Raw genomic sequence first — 20,545 nt, 5'->3', positions numbered from 1 at the left:
AAGTAATGCAGTCAACCTTGGGCAAGAGAATTGTTATTTGGCTCCTCATCAAACCAAGCCTTTTACTGGGGACAGGAGAAGTCCAGAAGGAGCCCTGTGGGGCTGATGTGCTGCCCTTTTCCTTTCTCAGCCCCCAGGCAGGCAGAGCCCTGTAGCCCATCCCTGAGCTGGCAGCGGGGGCTGCGGTTGGAGGGACAGGGAGGGAAGGAATAAAGAAGGAGAAACTCCAAAAGATCATGAGAAAAGACCGTTCATCAGAAACTATACTTTTTGTTTTCATACCCGTGCCAAATAGCAGTGATCCTGCAGTGCCACTAATTTTCCTTTTCCCACATAAGCACATTGTATTGCTTTTTTTCTGCAGCTGGAAATACCATGAGAGACAAAGACCCAGACCCAGCTTTTCATGTTAAAATTTCCACAGTTCAAGTGCTTGGAGTTCCTACTTTTAGAGCAAAATGTGCTTTCTGTTCCAGATATGAAAGTGAGAAGGGACCTCTCACCATTAAAGAACAGGCCAGGTCTGGCAAGAGCAGCCATAAGTGTGACGCTTCTTGAAAACTACGCAAACATGACAGGCTCTCTGGATTTTGAAGAAGCTTCTGCCCTTCTGCTAAGACAGGTAATGGATGACATCTATATTCTTAGTTCATGGTGAATGTAACATTTAAATGGTTTGCTTATCATTTTACCAGCAGTAATTTCAGTATATATAGTCATGTGAACAAGGTCGTCTTTTAGCAGGACATTTCAATTTCTGTTTAAAGTTGAATAAGATCTTGCATGCTCTCTGAAATGAATGGCAGGCTTCCAAGACAGTTTTGCAGTAAATAAAGTATCACCTCCTTTGCAGATGTAGCATGGAAGAATCCTTTTGTAACCATGGCAAAACCTTAGAAGAGTTTATGGCATTAGCTCAGTATTCATGATCTAATATAGATTAAACCTGGCAAGAATGGATCTTTCCAGTGCAGGGGAGGGGCGGGCAGGGGGAGGGAAAAAGGCAAAAAGCAGCTATCAGGAAATTAGCATTGCAGTTACAGTTTGGATATACTTCGGAGAGAAGAAAAATAGAATAAGGCTTAACCAAAATGTAAAATGCAGGAAGATGGCATCTGCCTCAAAGAACTTAGCACTGAAGCTTTAAACAAGAGACAACACTTGGAGGCAGATAGGAATCAGAGCTGCATATCATCCCAATGAGTATTATCTTCTAGTCTACCCACGGTTACGATTTCCCCCAGGTAACAGGGCTACTTTAAAAAAGAAGGGAATATATTGTGCCAAAAGATCTTCCCCATTCTCCCAGCAAATTCTGAGCCAGCATTGCACATAACATTGTTAATTTATTAAATATCACTGTGATTAATTATTTTCTATAGATATGAGGTACATTCAGACTTGATGCAACTTCATTGACCCCAGAGCTTGTACAGCTGTTTAAATCAGGGCAGAACTGATCATGTACTGCTTCCCACTTGGACTTAAACCAGATATCATGAAGATAGGAGTCGTGCAAAACATGTTTTTAGGCCTCTATCTCCTAGTGATCATCCCACATGTAATTATTTTTTCCATTCTAAAAGAGAAGAATATTTAAATGCAAATTTTTTTCTGGTAGCTTCTACCCGTGAGTATCCTTTGGAATACTCAGATGGGCCTGTTAATTTATCATGAGGATCTATGAAGATTTATAGGAATAAATCCTATAGACACGAACACAACAGAATGGAGCATTCCCATTGGTTTTTCAACAATTTTCATTAAATATCTTCTTAAATAAAAAAAATAGAGTCTTGTTTCAGAACGATATCAAACATTTTAAAAGCCACATTTGTACCTTTTGAGGCTAGTCTAACTTCCTCTGTGGCTAATCAGATTCATTCCATTGACCTAACAGAAGTGGGACAGATCCCAGATTAGCAATCCTGGACCTGGTGGTATGTCAATCTTTCATCCTTCTGAGAGGCTTTTTTAAAAAAAAAAAATTGTAATTAAAGAAACCTCTTCCCTTAGTTCAGAATGTTTCTGAATATATCCTCTATATCCACACACTCATACTACAGCAAGGTATAGTAAGTGTACATTGTCATACATCTTTATATCCCTACGTGGTTTCATCCCAATCAGGTTGCACAAGAGCAGGAGGGAAGACCAGAGGGAAGAGCTGCACTTTGACCCCTTGTTCATATTTTGGTTCTTTTATGTATACCAAATGTCAGTCATTCTTTCATCTATTTAATCTTGGACACCTATGGAAGATTAAGAGAGGGCAGTTCAATGAGCAGAGCGAGAGAGGGAAGGATGGATGAGCTACAGCAGTCAGATAATGTAAAAGCCGACTCAAAGTTCTCAAAAAACTCCAGCGGTCACCAGCCATCATCCTTCTGACAAAAAGGAGGAGATTCCATTCGGAGTTAAAAATCACAGTCTTCTAAAGGATTGATTTCTATTAATTCTAGAAAGGAAATTTTTCCTTCTTAATTTTATGGCTGCCCTGAATTAATCCTTTAATTCATCCTTCTTTTGATTTTAAAAATGTCATCAGCCAACTGTCTGGATGTATATGTGTTTGTAACTATGCAGCTAGAATTTAGAACATATCTAATGATATTTTTTTTTACTTTTGGTCCATCCAAAAATCTCATGTTCTAACCCCCCTCCCAAGCTGCCAGGTCATCTTTCCTCAGTAAAGTAACCTGGGAATACAAGTGGGCTTTGTTTTCTGGAGATCAAAGACTTGGTTTGTTCCTACTTTTGGAAACTAAAGCCCCCCTCTCCTTTGGTCTTTGACAGTAGGTGCAATGAAACTCCTCTCAGCACAAACTTATCCACCTGGGGTAAGGTTATGCTGCTGTGCCAGCACAGACTGCATGTGTACCATGGGGAGAGGAGGGAATTTCTTTGGATGAGATAGTAGGTGCATGCTAGTGCTAGTCTTTGACCAAAAGAAATGTTGCAATGTTGGTGGTTGGCAAAAAGCCCCTGTTGCCTCATAGTCCTCCCCAAGCTATCTGAATGGAATAAATGGAACTTGGGAGTGCATGGAGCCAGTTGTCACCCTCAAGTATCAGCCTTCTAATACCATCAAAAAAAAAAAAAAGTGCCTCCAAGCTTTTAGACAGAAGATACCCAAATTGGTTCAAGTTTTTAGGATTAACATTGCAGTATTGAGCTTGGGGTCTGACCAGGTTGCTTTGCAAAGGCTAGAAGAGGAAGGTTTCTGAGTGACATAAAGCTCATTTTCGACTTGTCCAGGCCTGGGCTTCGTGTAGGGCAAATCCACTGGCAAGTGTTAACACTGCCCAAGGAACTCGAAGTGAAGCTGGGGGCTGATGTGGCATGTGGTTGCCATGGTACTGGCCATAATCCTGGGGAGTCAGATACCCTGATGATACAGCGAGTTTCAGCTTGCTCTAGGTTACAGAGCAGTGACCCTCCCCAGCAGCATCTGGTTGCGCTTTAAACTTTTGACAAATTCCATAGCCAAAGAAATCAAAACAAATCAAGTAACAAGCCCAGTCTGGCCAAAGTCCAAGTTAGAACTGCTGCATTCCTCATTGGTATTACTGTTAATGCACCAGATCAGTGCAAAAAGTGAAAATATTCAGAGTGGGAGCGGAGTATTTTTGGGAGATTCTTTTTCTGCTCCTCGCAACCTCGGTCCCAAACACGAGCATGAAAATAGATTCTCATGCTCGGGCTAGGTTGGTTACCGCTCTTAGGGAACGATCTTTAATGAACGCTTCGCCGACGGAGATGTTCCCGAAGGCTGAAGCCGCCCGCGTCCGGCTCCCCGCCGGTGTGCGGCCGCAGCCCGGGCCGGGCTGGCCGCGGTGCGCAGATGCTCCGCGGGGTTTCGCTGTCTCCAGCCGCGGCGGGGCGGGGGCTTGCAAAGGGGCATAAACTCCCGTGTAAAAATAAAATTAAAAAAAGAAAAAGAAGAAAAAACACACACACCAAAGTTGGAGGAAAACCACCTCCCTCACACACCCCAGCTCCATCCCTGCTTCGGCGCGAGTGAATCTGCACAAGGCCAAACTTTTGTTGTATGAGGGAAGGAGGGGGGCTACTTTCCCCGAAGAAGGGGGATTTTTGTGGTTTTGTTGCAGATGCCCTCCAGCTGAGCGGGGTGAGGGGGGACTGCCGGCGGGGCCGGGCTGGGGGAGCGGATCCATACCCCGGCTGCAAGAAAGCCCCGCACTCAAAATGGTGCGGTTCGCCGCGAAGAGAGGGATGATCCAGGACGAAAAGATGGGAGGAGAGAGTAGCCGCAGCGGTCCGCTGCTCCCGCTTAGAAAGGGTGGGAAGATTGTTTTCCCTTTTTTTTTAAAAAAAGGAGGAGAGACGGGGTGGGGGGGGGGGGAAGGAAAGAGGAAACAGACCCTACAGCCAGTTTTTCTCTTGTGTCAGGGCTTGAAAGCTCTCCAGAGTCTCCCCTGCAGGCTGCTCAACTTTAGCCTGTGTGTATGTATGTGTGTGTATATGTAAAAGTACGTATATGTGTGCTCACGCCGTGTCCCGCCGCCGGCCCGGGCTGATGGGCAGCAGGAGCCGCCCAGCAGCCGCGGCATCCCGCACCTCTCCAAAGTGCCCCTGGCCCTCCCTTCCTCTCTCTATCCTGCCCTCCCTCCCTCCCTCCATCCCTGCCCGCCTCCGCGGAGCTGCTCCGCGGCAGCAGCCGGGGGAACGTCGCGCCGCCGCCGGGATTCGCGGCAGCTTTTGGCGAGGAGCGAAGCGGGGGGGAGCGGCACAAAAGGGAAGGACGGAGGGAAAGTCCCTCCCACGCCCCCCTCCCCCAAGTTTATGATGGGGGTCCGGAGGAGCAGCTCTGCTCCGCAGCAACCACTCGCCTGCTGAAAACTTGCTGCTCCGCTTTTTGGGTAAAGTTGATGCTTATTGTGTCTTTTCACTGTGCTTTTTTATTCCCCCCCCCCCCCCCTCTTCTCCCGCTTTTATCAGAGGTGCCTTGCGCCGGGGTGCGGTGAGGGGGGGTAGAAATTTTGCGAGGGGGTGTCCTCACAGCGGGTGTCCAGGGGATTCCGTCCCGTGTCCCCCCCGCAGGTGAGCACGACGGATGCGGCCGAGTGTGTATGTGCGCGCCTGATGTGTGGGCCCCCCGCCCCGGACCAGACCCCCCCGGGACCGAGCTTCGGGCCGTGCCTCCACGGCCATTGTGTTTCCCGGGGGCTACGGTGACAGTGCCAGCCCCGAGCGGCTGCCAGGACCGCCTTGCCCCGGGTCCCGGCGGACAACCGGGCTGCCCAAAGCCAGAAGTGGGTTTGCCTTTTTATAAAAAATACTAAGTTGCCCCCTACCCCTCGCTACCGATCCCCCCTCCGGGAGGGACAATCTTTCGACAAGTATATTTGCTGAGGAATTTAAAAAATTCCCTGCTGCAACTTGATCCCTGTGTGATGAGGAGCGGCTTGGAGAGACCCGGACTCCAATCCTATTAAGGACTTAGGGAGTCGAGAGTTTTTCCCTCGGACTCGGTGGCTTTAAAACAATCAGGGAGGCGGGGAGGGAGATGGGCTCATCTAGATGCCTTTTCTGCCTCAAGTGATTGCCATCATTTCCTGGGAAACCTGACTTTTCCAGCGCAGGGGCTTAGGATGGTTTACCAGTGGTCTTGCCACTGGCCCTGCTACCGGCTTTTCCGACGGTTATGGGATTTTTTGTTTTAATATATTTTTGTTTTGTTTACTTGGAGCCTGGGCTTCAAAACTTCCAGAAACGGGGCTGCGACTCCTCCGCGGGCGCGGTGGCGGTGCGCGCAAAGCCGCGGCCCCTCTGCGGGGCCAGACCGGGCACTGCCGGGGGTGCAGGGTCCGTGTCGGGGCGCGGTTTCAACCCCCGGTACATGGGGGCGCGGGAGCCAGTGTCCAGGCGTGGGGCTCACCGCGGGCTGAGCCGGCCAAACTTGTACCTTCCTATAGAAGCCCTCGTGTTGCATACAGCTCCAGGTGCTGGGAACCTGTATGCCCACCTTTGTGCGTGTAGCAATTAGCATTTTATTGGTGTATCATGTTTATATTTTTACAGCCGCAGATAAAGGGACTAGTTGTAAAACTTTGTCCACCCCTGCCAATCCCCTACAAATTTTTTTTTCTTTTTAAGCTGAGGCTCTAGGGATGTACAAGAATTTGAAAGTAAACGTTTGACTAGCATACTGCATAAAACAGCATTTAAACAAATATTGTATTGGCATGCACTGTGGGGCTGGTGCCAAAAAAGTAAAGCAAATAAGCCATGAAATTCAAAATATACAGAAGCGGAATGGACTGATTTGTTATAAGACTTGCTGATTTGATCTGTTTGTTCTAGCTACCTTGCTTTAAAAAAAAAAAAAATGGTTTGGGATTTTTTTGTCCTAAACCTAGTTCACTTCACTAGGAAAGAAACTACATTCACCTGGAAAAGAGAATCTTGCTAAACGATTGTTTATTCTCCTCAGATGTTTGAAATGCAGGGTAATTGCTGCATATAGCAACTACATTTGGTGTGAATTGGTTTGGTTCGACTTTTCTGATGGGTGGATATGGTAATTTGTATTTTGGCTGGAACTTCAGGAAATGTTGACACCTGTCAAACTTTGAGTTGCAATAAAAAATGTCATATTGAACGTTATTGCAAAACTGACAACTTTTAAGAACAGAAGAAAATTCATTATGGCTTTTCCACTGTAAACAACTCCTGGAAATTTGTCATTTGATTGAAAACATGACCTGTCTGTAGCACTGAGAAGTGCCTGATCCACTGAAGATGAGCTACTCATCTACGGGTATGTGTATATGCAAGCCTCTCGTATATGTTTGTGAAAGAAGTAATCTTTAAAGCAAGGTGAGGTAAGATTTACTTGATCTTGAATGTTGTTATTGCTTAAAGTACGTGACTTTGAAGTGCCCAGAAATGCAACTGCTGTTCTTCAAAGAAAAAACAGATCTTGAGGATTGTTTCCAACTTCCTTTCAGTGTCTTTTCTCTCAGTGTGTCAAAGGGGGTGTATAGAGATGGACAAATACTGTTCATGTTAGGTTATTTAGAGAAAAATTAGAGTCATGGAAGATTTTGAACTAGATGTATATGCCAGCATAAATCTAGCATAATTTTATTGAAGCTACTCCTGTTTATACTTGTATAAAAAAACCTCCAGGACTTGACCTCAGATAGACAGTACACAGCAACCTGCATTCCCTAATGTCACAGTGAATACTGAAGTTTCATTTAGAAAAGACAGTCTTTTTGCAGCATGCATATATAATGACCAAAGTTTTTGGCATTGTTTTGAACACCAGTTTATACTTTTGTGGCAAAGAACCGTTTTTGACTGTGGTTTCTGTGATTTTAATGACCTTAAAGGTTTATACCCCAACTTCCTTTTCAGTGACACATTTGCATAGAAGCTGTCCAGGCTCTGGGGCTGTGTCATCAGCTGTACACTGGAAAGGTTGTGTGATCACTACAGCACTGTATAAGTCAAAAACATGTTTTTTGTGACACTGATACTTTTATTGAGAGAGTTTGACTTTCACTAATGAGTTTTCCAGTCCTCTGCCCCATCTTTTTTGTTTGAGGATATGGTAGAACATCTGACCTAAGATATTCATGGCATGAGCCTCATTCTTTGCTCATAAGCATGGAGAGCACTCGGTTAACTGTCTCCCCCTGTTTTTGATGGGCTACTGTAAGCCAGTTGTTTGCCCTGTAGTCTGAAAGGTACACAGATACTTCATGCTTTTGTATTCTGAGAAGTGCTCTGTTCATAGTGAAGTTTCCAGTGCAGATTAGCGAAGGCAGTGGATTCAGTAAGCAGTCACCAAAATCTGTATGTATTTGTGCAGCAAACACCTATCTATTGCCCCGTCACAAAGCCTCCACTTAATAATCCGGCCAAGGATTTCAAGGGAGCGAGTTTTTTTCAAAGAAGCTACTTAGGAACATTAGATGTGACTATAGCATCAAACTAATTAGTTGCCACTCCATTTCTATGAAGCTTCCAGGGCTTTACAGAAATGTGATATTTGCACTTCTCACTTGCTGCTGAGGCATTGAGGTTAAGCAGTCTCTGCTTTTTGTCTGCTTTTTTGCTGATGGGAAAGATTCCAGGGCATTGTTTGAGAGCTGCGCAACCCCCTTATATACCTGGGTAAATATTTTAAACAGTTGTGCATTTGGACAACTTGCCACAAAGCATTAAGTGGTATTTAGGGTTTGCTTCAGCTCTCTTCCCAGGGCCCTTTTAAAGAAAACCAAAACAACAGGAGGTATTTGGGAAATAATTAAAACAACACTAAATAAAATAGTAGCAAAGAATGAATCCTAGTATGAATGACAGAGAGAAGGCATCATGTTAGGATTTAAATAATACACGTGTGCCTGTGCATCTCTATGTATATATACACACACAAATATTTGTCTATGTATGTCGTATGTACAATTCTTGACCCATGTATACAGCAGATCCCATAGATGTGCTTCTTCTAGAATTCACTGGTATTTGGTGTACAGGTAATGAGAAGCGGATCTCGCACAGTACTCTTGTTAGCTGAAGTGGCAAAATTGCAGGTTTCCCTTGTGAATAAGTGACTGGAATGGAAATACTGGGTAACGTGGTCTAATTTTCTGTGGGATAGTTCCAGTTGAAAGTGAACATGTTAGACACGAATGGTCCAGGAGAGACCGCAGAACTTTTCCTTATTCATGCTCATCTACTGTAGAACTGCACCTCATACCCTTTAACTTCTTGTGAACAAGACCAAATACACAAAAGCTGAAATATGCTGCACTGAAGGGAACAGGAAACTTGTCCTGTAATTCAAAAGTTCAGAGCCATAAAAGTTCTTTGGGATTTGTGAATATGCAGTATCACTGAAAAAGAGGCCTTGGTGCCTGGAAGTGGTCACCCAAATTAGAAAACGTTTTAAATTTGGTTCCTTCAGGTCGCTGTTGTAATGAGTGGAAGTATTTCTGGTGCTCTCACGGGCATGGCTGCCCCAAACATGAGTCACTGGTGAATATTTTCTCATCCTTTCACAATTATTTGTGATTCGCTGTCATCTTTCTGCAATTATAAATATTCCAAGAGGAAACAATACAAATTAGAACTGTAGGTACCAGGATCTTTGTAGTGGATGTATTTCTTTTTACTTTCTAAGTGTTCTTTTTCATATGAAAAGAATTTAGCAGCTTTATCCTCATTCAAGTCTTTTCTTTTTGTATCTGCTGGGGAGAAAACCATTAATTTTGACGAATAGTGAAAGTAAGCCTTAAGCTGCCTTTGACATTTTAGTTTAACTTGAATAGGTTAATTTTTTTTTTTTTTTTAAAGAAAACAAGTTGGTGGGAAGTATGTTTTAACTGTGAGTGCCCCATTTCGACCATTAGCATAAGAAAAAAAGTTTTAGTGCATCTACTATTGTATTGAATGAAGAGTTCCAACAGTCAGGGAAAAGAAAGTAAAAGGCTGTAAAGAAATGATGGTCTATTCAGATTATTCAGCAGCCCAAAGCTCTGGTCATCTGCCTCTGAAATCTGTGATCGGGATATCACTTTTATCTTCCTGTGCCTTTCTCTCGCCTTTTTCACATGTTCACTTTTGTCAAGGTTTATTGATCACATTTTCTTCTCCGCAAATCTGTGGAAAATTTAATGAACCAAAAACAACAGAGAAATAAAAGGAACTTTTTATTCATTAGTGCTAGATTGAATTTTGTTCTATAGTCACTACCCTCTTGCCTCCCATGTGTGTCATTGTGTCACTCCTGCAGCACTTACAGTACATACAGTGGGGACGGCTGCATTATTAATTCTGTTCCAGGGAAAAGTTTGTTTAATGTTGCGATCTCATGGCAGATCCAGCCCTGCTGCTTGTCTTTTCTTCTCTGCCCTCCTGACATTCAGATTCTTGACTGTGGTGCTTCTGCCTAAATACCTTAAAGTGTGTATTCCGCAGAACGTTTTACCCCTTCAAGAATGAAACGTATTTGCTGCCTAGCAATTAAACCCAAATTTAAAGGATTGCAGATTAGTAGTAGTTATTTACAATCCTGATTGTTTTGGTGCTGTGATACTTGTTCATTACACATCTGCTTTGCCTTGGTGCTGCCCCAGAGCGCTTTGTGATGCAAATGCTTTTGTTAACTTACAAATAGTTTCAGTATCTAGATCATCTCAGGTGACATACTTAAGTCTCTTCTTTTTTTTTTTTTTCTTCTTTTTTTTTTTTTTTTTCCAGATGGACTTAAAAAGCTGTAATTAAATGTGGCTTCCAGTATTATTAAGCTTTGCTAATATTTTCCATGGAACGATTTACTTGAACTCTGGCACTTTCTGATCCTGTCACTGCAAGGTTTTTCAATAAAGGCTCTTTTTAACATTCATTTCATTTCGCTTAGAGCAGCTTGTAAGTGTAGGGAAAGGAGTTAAAATGGAGCATACATCTACCTGAGAGATTTCTTGGGTATTTTTTAATTCCAAAGAACTTCACTGCTACGCTGTGTTAAATGCTAAAGTGTAAATCCCAGGGAAAGGAGAACCATAGAGTTCTGTAGAATAGTCCTAAATACTCTCGTAGTACCATCCATGCTGGTACTTCAAAGGGATGAGCTAAAAGCCGAGAAAGGGCATCTGTACTTGAGCTTGTAATTTCAGCTACAGTCGTGGCACATCTGTGACTGCATCTGTTTTTCTGTGCATTGGGTGACTCTCAGTTCTGTAGGAATACACACCTGCAGTCTTAAACTGCCTCTAAATCTAGAGAAAGGGTTTTGTGCCCAGCTGAATGAACCCTGCTGGGAAAATCTGGCCTCCTGTTTAAAGAAAAAAAAAATAATAAAAAAAGTGTTCCATCCCCTGTGAAATGTGGGATTTTACTGTAGATAATTCATTCAAATAAAACTAATGAAATCCCTCCAGAGGATCATGCCTTCTTGAGGATGCTCTGCTGCACAGCAGAATCCAGAGTGTGTCCAGCGCCTTGGTGATGAGCACCCTGCAGTCACAGTCCCTCACCTCTGCCATGAGGAGCCAAGAACCCCTGGCGGGGGAACCTCCTGGTCCTCCCCAGCATCTGCAAGGGATGGTCAGCTGCCCAGCTTCATTCCTGCAGGAAAAGCAGAAAAACTTCCAGTGTTACAGATGCAATTCAGCTAAGTACAAGATGCGGTGATAGTACAGCTCTGGGAGCTTTATATATCCAGTCTCTGGAAGTAAAATCCTTTTTTTTCTTTAAATGTTCTATGTATTTAGTGATTATATCCTCTTGGAGCGAGTGGATCACCTGCAAATTGTCTCGCACTGTGTTAAGCAGCTTGATTCAGTTAGTAAAATTCATTGAAAAACCTTTGAAAACATCCCACCAATTTATTTTTTTTTTTCAGCTTGGAAAGTGGCACCCCTAGCTGAAATCGGTATATTTCTCCCCTCTACTCTGACCTGTAGAGTCCTATTAGAGCCCCTTTTATCACGCCTTCCTTAAAAGCAAGGTCTGTTGATTGTGACAGTGTTAAAAGAGCATCAGTTCCCAACACCAAGATAGCTCCTTTTCAGAGCAATCCTCAGCAGTGCCTCTTTGTGCACTGGACAATGCAATAAGTCAGACAGGACTTTCTGAGCCACCTCTATAAGGAACTGTAAGGGCTGCTGAAGTACACTTGTGTTAAGTTGAATTGATTGAAATTTAATGGCTGTTAGTAGCTATGAATGGTAATGATTTTCTAGAGTATCTTCACCATGCTTGACATTAATAACTGGAGAGTGTGTGTGTGTGTGTCGCTAGTGTGTTATTCATTTTTAAAGATGCTTTCTCCCGGCCCTCTTTGCCATAATTTAGTTGTTTTGATGCTTCAGAAAAAAAATCTTGGGCTTCAAGAAGCACGTACATCTTGTCAACATAATTTTGTGCTCATGATTTTTATTTTTTCCAATTCCAACATAAATCAGACTACAATATAGTGAGAGTGATGAATTTGTTTTACATGCCATCATGAATTAATGTTATGCAAATAGAAACTTTACAGGTGCCATGATTTACTTAATAATTTCAAGTTCTAATATTTAAGCTCATTCATTATGTTTGAGTAAAAAAAAAAAAACACAGCATGTTCATATTTTTAAATGTGAAATGTGAGATTTGTGTGCATTTGCTGTGTGTAGTTGCTGTGTAAGCACATTTGATAGCTAAGAAAGAATCAATCAGTGTTTGCATTCAGCAGCTTATTGCTGTAGATGTTACAGAGACATTTCAAAGAGAATAATCAAATATTTGCATGCAAGGAGAGGAAGATGCTGGTATAACATCCTTCAGGGATCTAAAGAAGCAGCAAACTGCCAAAGTAAAGTTTTTTGCCTTTTAAAAACTGAGCAGAGTGGCGCAGTTTTGCTATGTAAAGTGGCCTTTATTCCATTCTGAACAGCTTGCTGGGAGCTGCTCCCAGGCCTGGTGCCTTCGCCACACGGTGAGGATGAGCTGGGGAGCTGGTGAGAGCTACAGGCATCCTGGGTCAAAGGTGAACGCGACTGTGATCTCAGGGTTTTCAGGCTTTGATATCATTTTTGGTGTGCTTCCCAAAGGCTAAGGACAAGGAGGAGAAAGTTTGACACATAAATATATCTTGAATCTCTGCAGATAACAATAGATTTTGACTTTATTTCTCAAAAAATTGAGGTCACTGTGGTCTGATGACAGGCTGAAAGCCCATCACTCAATTTTTTTCTTTTTCTTTCTTTCTTTTTTTTTTTTTTCTGCCCAAAATGAACAGACAGGAGTTTATTTGTGATACATTGTGCATGTTGAGTTAGTGACAGCATATTCACGTTTTGAAGTTTGTGGCCCTGTGGTCAAGGTTAACATCCGTGTCTGGGCCTTCCTGCCCAGGTTGTAACAATTTTAGTGGTTATGTCACAAAAGAACCAAACCTCTTTAATTTTGTAACACAGATGAACTGGAAGTGAAGCTTACAAAATGTGTTTGCTTCACATTAACGGGTCTGTGTGTTTCCATGATTGCTACAGCCATTAGTCTTGGGAGTAGGCTCAAGAATTGGTCCTTGACCTCTTCAAGCCCAGGGGACCATTGGTCAGGGAGCAGAGTGGTACTTGGCTTTTAGTAGTTTTGACAACAACTTCTTTTGCTGTGTGTGTTCTTGAAGAACTTGGAGGAGAAATCAATCCTGGTGCGCCATTCAAGCCAAGAATTTAGTTGGATGCTAAAGGGCCATTTGGGAAGTGGTGCATAGTGTATATACCGTGATCAACTTAATTATGTTGCTTTGGCAACCACAACTTTGGTATTTCCTGAATAGGCCTCCTTGATGGAGTCATATTCCAATATCTGGCGTCATCAACGTTAAAACCTCTTTCAAAACCAGGTCTGTTTTGTCAAAAAGTGGCAGGAAAAAAAGAGACAAGAGATTATTCTGCCTGTTAAAGATTAATATTTTTTTTTTTTTACAATTAAATGAAGGTACTGTGTTGAAATAAGTTTCTATTTAGAATTTTAAAATATAATTCCATTGTAAGAAATACAGTAGCAATACAATTTATTTTCCAATAGGCTCCAACTGATTGCTTTAAAATCCCTTTTGTGGAGAATTTAATTATTTCAGGCATTTGTCAGAATTGGAAATCTTAAATTCCTTTGTAAACTGTAGTAACTTTATTTTTAACTTTGCTCTCCCATTCTCTGAACTGTAATACAGAGCTGAGTGTAGTGCATGTATTACTGAACCGTGTCTATGGCTAACTTTTTTGCCTTTGATTTATTGTGTATGTTGTTGGTATCTTTTCTCCAATGTTCTTTAAAGAGAAGAGAATGAAGGGGGAAACATTGCATGCATTGAGGTTGTATTGTCTCAACAGATCCTATACCCAGTGACTGATTCTGCTGCAGTGCTATTAACCTCTATTTTCTATTTGAGAAAATGTTCCTACTTTTGCATTTTACTCCAAAGCCTCTGGCAGGGCTTGCGTTGGACTTATTCTGAGAAATTCACTGGTGCTGGAGGTGGGACAAAGCACACGGGGGGAGGTGGGCGGTGAAAGGCAGGTCTGGATCTGTGTGGAGGGGATGGGGATGAAACAGGGCAGCGCTGGCAGCCACTGGAGGTTGCACCATTCTCCCAGGAGCATGCAAGGTGAGGGATCCTCCTCCTTTGCTTTCCAGAGGGCATTTCCAGTGGTGCAGATGGCAGGAAGATCTTCGCCAAGGCATTCATTTCCTTTAATCTCTTCTCAAGGTAGAGATACTGAAGAGCCAGATGGCATCCAAGCTCTTGAAAGTGGGAGATGAACAGGGCATTCTTGGTTGGGGGAACTCACTGATGGTGAGCTGACGTCACTCTCTGCTGCCCATTCTGGGTTGGCCCTTTTCAAGTCACCTTGGGTACCCTTAATACTGTCTCATGGTTTGCTGGGGAGGCACTGCCTCAGATTAGGCTGGACATTTTTAGTGTGTGAGGGACAGTCAGATGACAATATGCTCCAGCTGTCAGGCTGAAGGAAGGGGGCACAAAATAACTCGAGCACCCTTAGCCCTGATCATTTTGGTGTCTTTCTCTTTTGCTGTTGAAGATGCAGCTTTGCAGCCTAAGGGGACCTTCTGGCTTCACCCCAGTTCCCCTCCTGTTGCTGCATGTGGAATAACCAGCACATTCATGGAGTTTACCAGGAACAGATGTTCTCAGTGCAGCATGGAACCCTCCAATGGAGGTGAAGGTGGCAACCACTCAGGATGTCCTCTTCAAAGTGGCTTTTTCCTCCTTTCCTCAGCTGCTGTGTTCTCCTGGCACAGTGTGGCTGAGGGGCTGCCGTGCTGGGACTGGCTGGATGTTAACCCTTCTCTAACAAAGGGGGAGCAGTTGGGTTTTTGTTATTTAGTTTCCCCTCTTACTATGTGTTAATAGTTGCTAGAGGTCTGTGTTTCTTGTGCACCGAATGACATACCTTCTGGCTGTAAATCATGTGTCCCCAAGAACCTCCTCTGTAGGTTGGACCGGGAGCAGTGATTCACACAAAGTGCAGTGCTGCAGGTGCTCTTTTGCTGGCTGATTGCTTCAAATGTCACACCTCTACCTAACTTTACATCTGTGCTGTTTCAACATCCCATGAGCTAATGGAGTTTAGGCATCACCTGTTTCTCCTGCTCTCCCTGGAGGTTACAGATTTCCAGACACCCTTGAGATGGAGTTTTAAGGTCATTAGTGGCATTTTTAGGTCACAGAACTGCAGCACCCTGTCTTCTTGCTAGCTAATCAAATGACTAAATAGTTCTTATATTGCTACCATTATCTTTTTCTCTAGCTTTGGTTCAGCTCTGCAGGATGATGCCTACTAGGAGACAACATCTGAGAATTATTTGCCTGGAAACTTAGAGGCAGGTATGGTCAAGAGACTCCATATGAACAAGCACTGATGCCTGCATTTGTCTGGTTACCTCAATTCATCCATGTATATTAAGACATCTATCAAAGCACAGTGTTTTAAAACAACCTTTCTATAAGCTTTCCTATTATTATGGTAGTGAAGATACTAAATGCACAGCACATTTAATTCCATTGTAATTTGGGTTATGTCCACAAGTTGGTTTTTGTTGTTTTGGTTTGTTTTTTTGTGTGTGTGTGTTTTTGCTTGTTTGCTTTTGTTTTTTCAACAAAAGCAGCTGTGTGCATAGAGTTTATTTTAGCGTATGTGCATTTTTGCATCAGGGCACTTCATCATTCATCCTCTGAAATGCTCATAAATAGGGACTTGGGCAGAACAAACCTTTGTGTGTATCACAGCCGCATGAACCCACTTTATTTCCCACTTTTCTCAGGTGTTGATGGCATCTGGTTGTGACAGATGTTTTCTGATAAACCCTTCAGATCAACATGCCTTTGGAGACATCAGTGCTCTGTGTTGGTACTTGCAGACTGCTGTATCCAAATACTCTTCTTTAATTGTCTTATTAAGTAGAGAATTAAGCTCTGTGTTTTGACTGTTTTGGTGCCAGTGATTCTTATTGCAGGCTTTGGCACGGCCCCGCGTTGTGTTTTAAAGAGACAGCATCAGTTTAATGATGTGGGAATTGAGTTGGAGGATAAAAATCCGCTGAGAACAATGGCTGACTGAGAGTACGGTACGTAAAATCTGATTTTATGTTCTTCCCTTCAGACTATTAAGTGAGGGGGTTTAGTTCAAACGCCTGCGATGATTTAAGAAATAAAAAGCAGAAATTCTCACTGCTGCCAGACCACAGGCTCCTCAGCGCCAGACTTGCAGACGAATGTCACATGTTGCTGTATGTTTTGAAAGCATACCATGTGTTATTCTTTAGCTGTCTCAGCCCTCCCCCAAGCTATATTATCTTCCCCCCAGCCAATCTCACGACAAACTTTTAATGAAATAAACTTTCCTCTTCCTCTCTTCCCGTGCAGACCCAGAGATGTGTTCCCCCATACCTGCCACTCCACATGAAGGTCTCTGCCCACAAACTTGCAGAAATTATTTTAACTTGACTTCATGTAACTCTGCCTCTCCTGCTTTAAATCAGGCAATTTTGACACTGATATTGCAGCTTATGTTGTGTGTTAGCATCAAGAGCTCACAAATGACAAAACATATGGTTAAAACTTTTTTTCATGGAATATAATATGTTTCAGTTTAACTCAGCTGTGGGTCTAGATAATGAATGTTTGCCATTAGAATCATTGCATTTCCAGAAACAATTTTTAACTTCTTCTTTTCTACTGTCTTGGATTAATGTTTCCTCCAGCTAATGACAGGACCGGACATGCAAACTAGATTAGAGCATAGTGTGAATAGTATGAGCTGAAAATGCTGGCATCTCATTTTATTGCCTACAAGGTTAAGCGGTTTACTGCGAGGTCTCAAGAAGTAAACTGAAAGCAAACAGGCAAATTAATCCAGATCTCTTGGGTCCTTCCCATGGTGAGAGCAGCTCCCAGGGGATTTGCCTCTAAAATGTTATTTGAACCTTCCCCTTGCTTGTCCCCTCAACTCACAGCAATGCAGAGCTTTACCCCTGATGTCCAAATTGCATACAGAGGGGAGGTCAGAGCGTGCCTGCCCATCAGATATTGGGCTGTCACTCTGGCAGCATGGCCAGGGCTGCTGCTTCTCTTCCTGATCTGCAGGGCCAGGATGAATGTGGCAGCAGAATATGTGGCAATGGCAGCCCAGGCTGCTTTGCATTAGAGCCTCTCCCCGGCATTTGTTCTGCAGGAGCTCTGCTCCCGATCGTGGCAGGGGCAGGAGGGAGCCAGCACCTTTGCTTGATACCTCCATTAAATTCATCAAACCAAAAAAAAAAAAAAGTCTGATGCTTGAGTTTCTGCAGAAAATAAAATTGAATTGGTCTGGTGGTAGGACTTCAGATCACGTCTCAGATAAGCGAAACTGTTGAGGAGTTATGTTAAAATAAAGGATAGATAGTGAGGGCTGGGAAGATCAGAGCAACTAGTACAGGGATCATACATGCATACCTACCTGTACTAGTGTACGTTCTAATTCCAAAATTCATCATATTTAACTTATATTCCTTTTTCTTCTTCTTCTTTTTTTTTTTCTTTTCTCTTTTAAACACTGACACAAGTGGGATTTATGCAAGTGCTTGCATCCAACCATACCTTGTAATTGTAGGTGGTGTCCCACTAGCTTGGAATCTTGAGTGCTGGGTGTGCCAATCGATGTCCCAGTTTGCAACCATACTGGGGACTGAAAGGGTCTGCATATTAATTCTACTCTAAAGCTTAGATTTGAATCCACACTGAAAGGCTGGATCCTAGCCTGTGTCTAGGATATCAGGCTTGGAGTTCTCTTTCCAGAAGAAATGAATGATTTATTGGCTTTCTATGAAAACCAGAAAATAATAGAAAGTTTGTGTTTCACATTTAGGTGTAATTATGAGTGTGATGCTTGAATGATGAGGTGTACAGCCTTCAGAAAAAAAAGCTGGCACCATCCCATGTTAGTGCAGGGTTTCCACCAGGCTGTGTCTCTGACAGCCTGACAAGACTCGCTGTGACTGGGGCCTCCCTCCTCACCAGTTCCTCATATTTACTGGGGAGCTGTAGTGTTCAAACTGGGCTCAGCAACCAGCTGTGTCATAGTGTCATAAATACTGCTGGGACATGGCAAATGCCTGTGCTGGGCTCACCAGCCTAGTGGAGAGCAAGTGCCACGTCCTGCCCAGCTGAAATATGTAGCTTGTGTTTATGGGGAGGAAGAAGATCATTTCCATCTCCCATCGGGGATATCCCAAGGGAGACTGCTGGAGAACAAGGAGCAGACTGGGCTTCAGTGGGGTGGTGGGTCCACATGGTATCAAGGTAAAAAGGCAATGGAAAACCATGAGAAAGCAGGAGGAATGGTGCCTCTGTTCACAAAGAAAAAGTTGTTCATTTTAAAGGTTTTTTTGGTTGCTTTTGGTTTGGTTTGGTTGGGTTTTTTTGTTGGTTTTTTTTGGTTTTTTTTGCTTTTTTTCCCAGTTCATGTCCAAGTTGTGTGGATTGTAGCAAGGCTCTAAAATTGTTTGTTCTTAGGCTAGTGCTGCTCATTGAGACAAGGCAGGGGGGAATTTGTGCCATATTTGGAGCTAGGCTAGTTCTTGTCCTCGTGGATAAAAGATGTGTCTAAAGAAGTGTTTCAGCCTCTGTCAGGGTACAGCTTTCCAAATGTGCGGTCAGGTGGCACTGGTTGCCTTTATCAGTAATTTGAAGTGATCTCAAGAAGATTCCTGTCTGCTGTCATCCAAATGCAGCCTTCGACCCTCAGAAGAGCTTTGCTGTGACAGACCTTTGTAAAGTTTCCATGGTGGCACATGAGAAGCTACCTGAACCTGATCATCTTGATTTATGAAAGAGATCATTGTAAGTTTGGTTATTTCCCATGGGACTTCTCAGAAAGTGAGGCTTTCCCTGCCCCTTCCTTATCTGTGAGAGGCTTTACTGTGGTCTACAAAGATCACCATATCTTTCAGAGCATTTGTGGGACGTGTTATGGCTCTGGCTGGTAGCGATGCCTGTGTGGATTATTTTAGGTGGAAGAACTATTGTATTATTTTGTTGGAAGTTCATAGACCTTTCACAATATATTTTTTAATGGAGGTATTTGCCTTAAATTCATTGATGTTCAGTGGAAGAGCCAGTGCCCTATAGAGGAGAAGGCTGGAATGTGAAATCATCAGATGTCTGCTCTGCTAGACCCGCGGATCAGTGCAAAGCCACATTTAGCTCACAGCCAGCCACGGTGTGTGCTGCCTCTTGGCTCGTGTAGTTAGGGGACATGAAGGAGTCCCAAAGAGACACAGTCCCAGACAAACTGCTGCCAGCTGGGGTAAATAATGTTGGGGAAAGAAGGGATGTAAGACACCAAACTTGTAGGAAATCAGTCGTCATAAGTTCTGCAACCCGTTGGACAACTCGCCTTCTTTTATTAACATTTTATTACGGCAAAAGTGACTAGAATAAAAACAGTCTAGGTGCCAAGGGGATAAACAGTGAATATAAAGGATTAAGGTCTGAACATTTTATTGCTTTTAGAAAGATGTTATTAGATTTACTAGCTTAAGTTAAATTTACATGGCTGAATTACTTCTTAACTTAGTAATGAGTTTTGTGAGGAAAAAAACATCTGTTTAGGTGTTTTAGATAGACTTAATTCAGAATACATCATAACTCTTCAGGCGATTATGGAAGAGTAGAGCAGCTATTCTTTCTGTAATAAGCTAAACAGATGCTGACTGGGCGTTTAAGTTTTCTGGAAGTCAGCGTGACCCGCACAGTGTGTAGGAATTGATAACAACTGCAGTATGTAAGGTAGCAAAGGAACTATTCCCAATATTACGTTAGTTCTATTGCCAACTGTGATATTTTAGTTTATTTCAGTTTTCATAAACTCTTAAGACACTTTAAGATAACTTTTTTTTTTTTAAACATATAAAAACTCTTTTTTTTCTGAAGATAACTCATGTCAAACTGATGGATGACAGTGGCAATTCTGTTTGAAGTCACCTGCAATAAACTTTTTTCCTGATACTCATGAACACAGTTGTGTCCAGCCAAGCTCCTGCCCTCTGTAGGGGTTCGGGGTTGCTGAAGGTCTGTGTGCTGGCTTCCTCTGAAACCACAGTGCTTGTGTGTGGCTCTTTTCCCCCTTACAGCTCCTCACTCGGCACACTTGCATGTTGGACAGAGTCCAAATTTCCTCCCTCCTGGGGATTCCTTTGCTCTTAATTTAAGTGGTGGCAAATGCAAACTTCTTGCTAGAGCTTGCTCTGTGTTTTTTGGATGCTTTCTTTAGCTGTTCCCTGAGGGGTCAGCTTTTGTCCTTCCCCACCATCCTTTCTGCTGCAGGGAGAGAGGCCTTGAGCTGGAGCTGATTGGTCCCACCTGGCTCTGAATGTGTCTCTGACATGGCTTCAGCACCTGAGTGTCTGTCACGGTTTTTGAAGACTTTTGCTTTGTTGTTGTCTGTACAAAGCTGGGCTTATGATAATGTGAGTGTATATATAATCTTTATCTTAATAGCAGAATGAATCATTCATG

General features: G+C 43.0%; 1 protein-coding gene across 6 annotated transcripts in view; it reads left to right on the top strand.

Moving 5' to 3' along the window:
* Window positions 1-4,665: 4,665 nt before the first annotated feature.
* Window positions 4,666-20,545, top strand: part of GLI2 (GLI family zinc finger 2) — a 194,597-nt gene continuing 178,717 nt past the window's right edge. For 4 of the 6 annotated variants that reach the window (XM_065840950.2, XM_065840947.2, XM_065840949.2 and 1 more), the window contains exon 1: window positions 4,666-4,883. The gene's annotated coding sequence lies outside the window, so the exon portion shown is untranslated. Of the gene's footprint in view, window positions 4,884-5,913; window positions 6,849-16,041; window positions 16,117-20,545 lie in introns of those variants that run through there. The other 2 variants (XM_071810865.1, XM_071810864.1) reach the window with 2 other exon arrangements.

This window comes from Patagioenas fasciata, chromosome 7, assembly GCF_037038585.1.
Source record: "Patagioenas fasciata isolate bPatFas1 chromosome 7, bPatFas1.hap1, whole genome shotgun sequence".
NCBI lineage: Eukaryota > Metazoa > Chordata > Aves > Columbiformes > Columbidae > Patagioenas > Patagioenas fasciata.
Note: the sequence above shows the minus strand (reverse complement) of the source record. Positions and strands in the feature narration are given on the sequence as shown.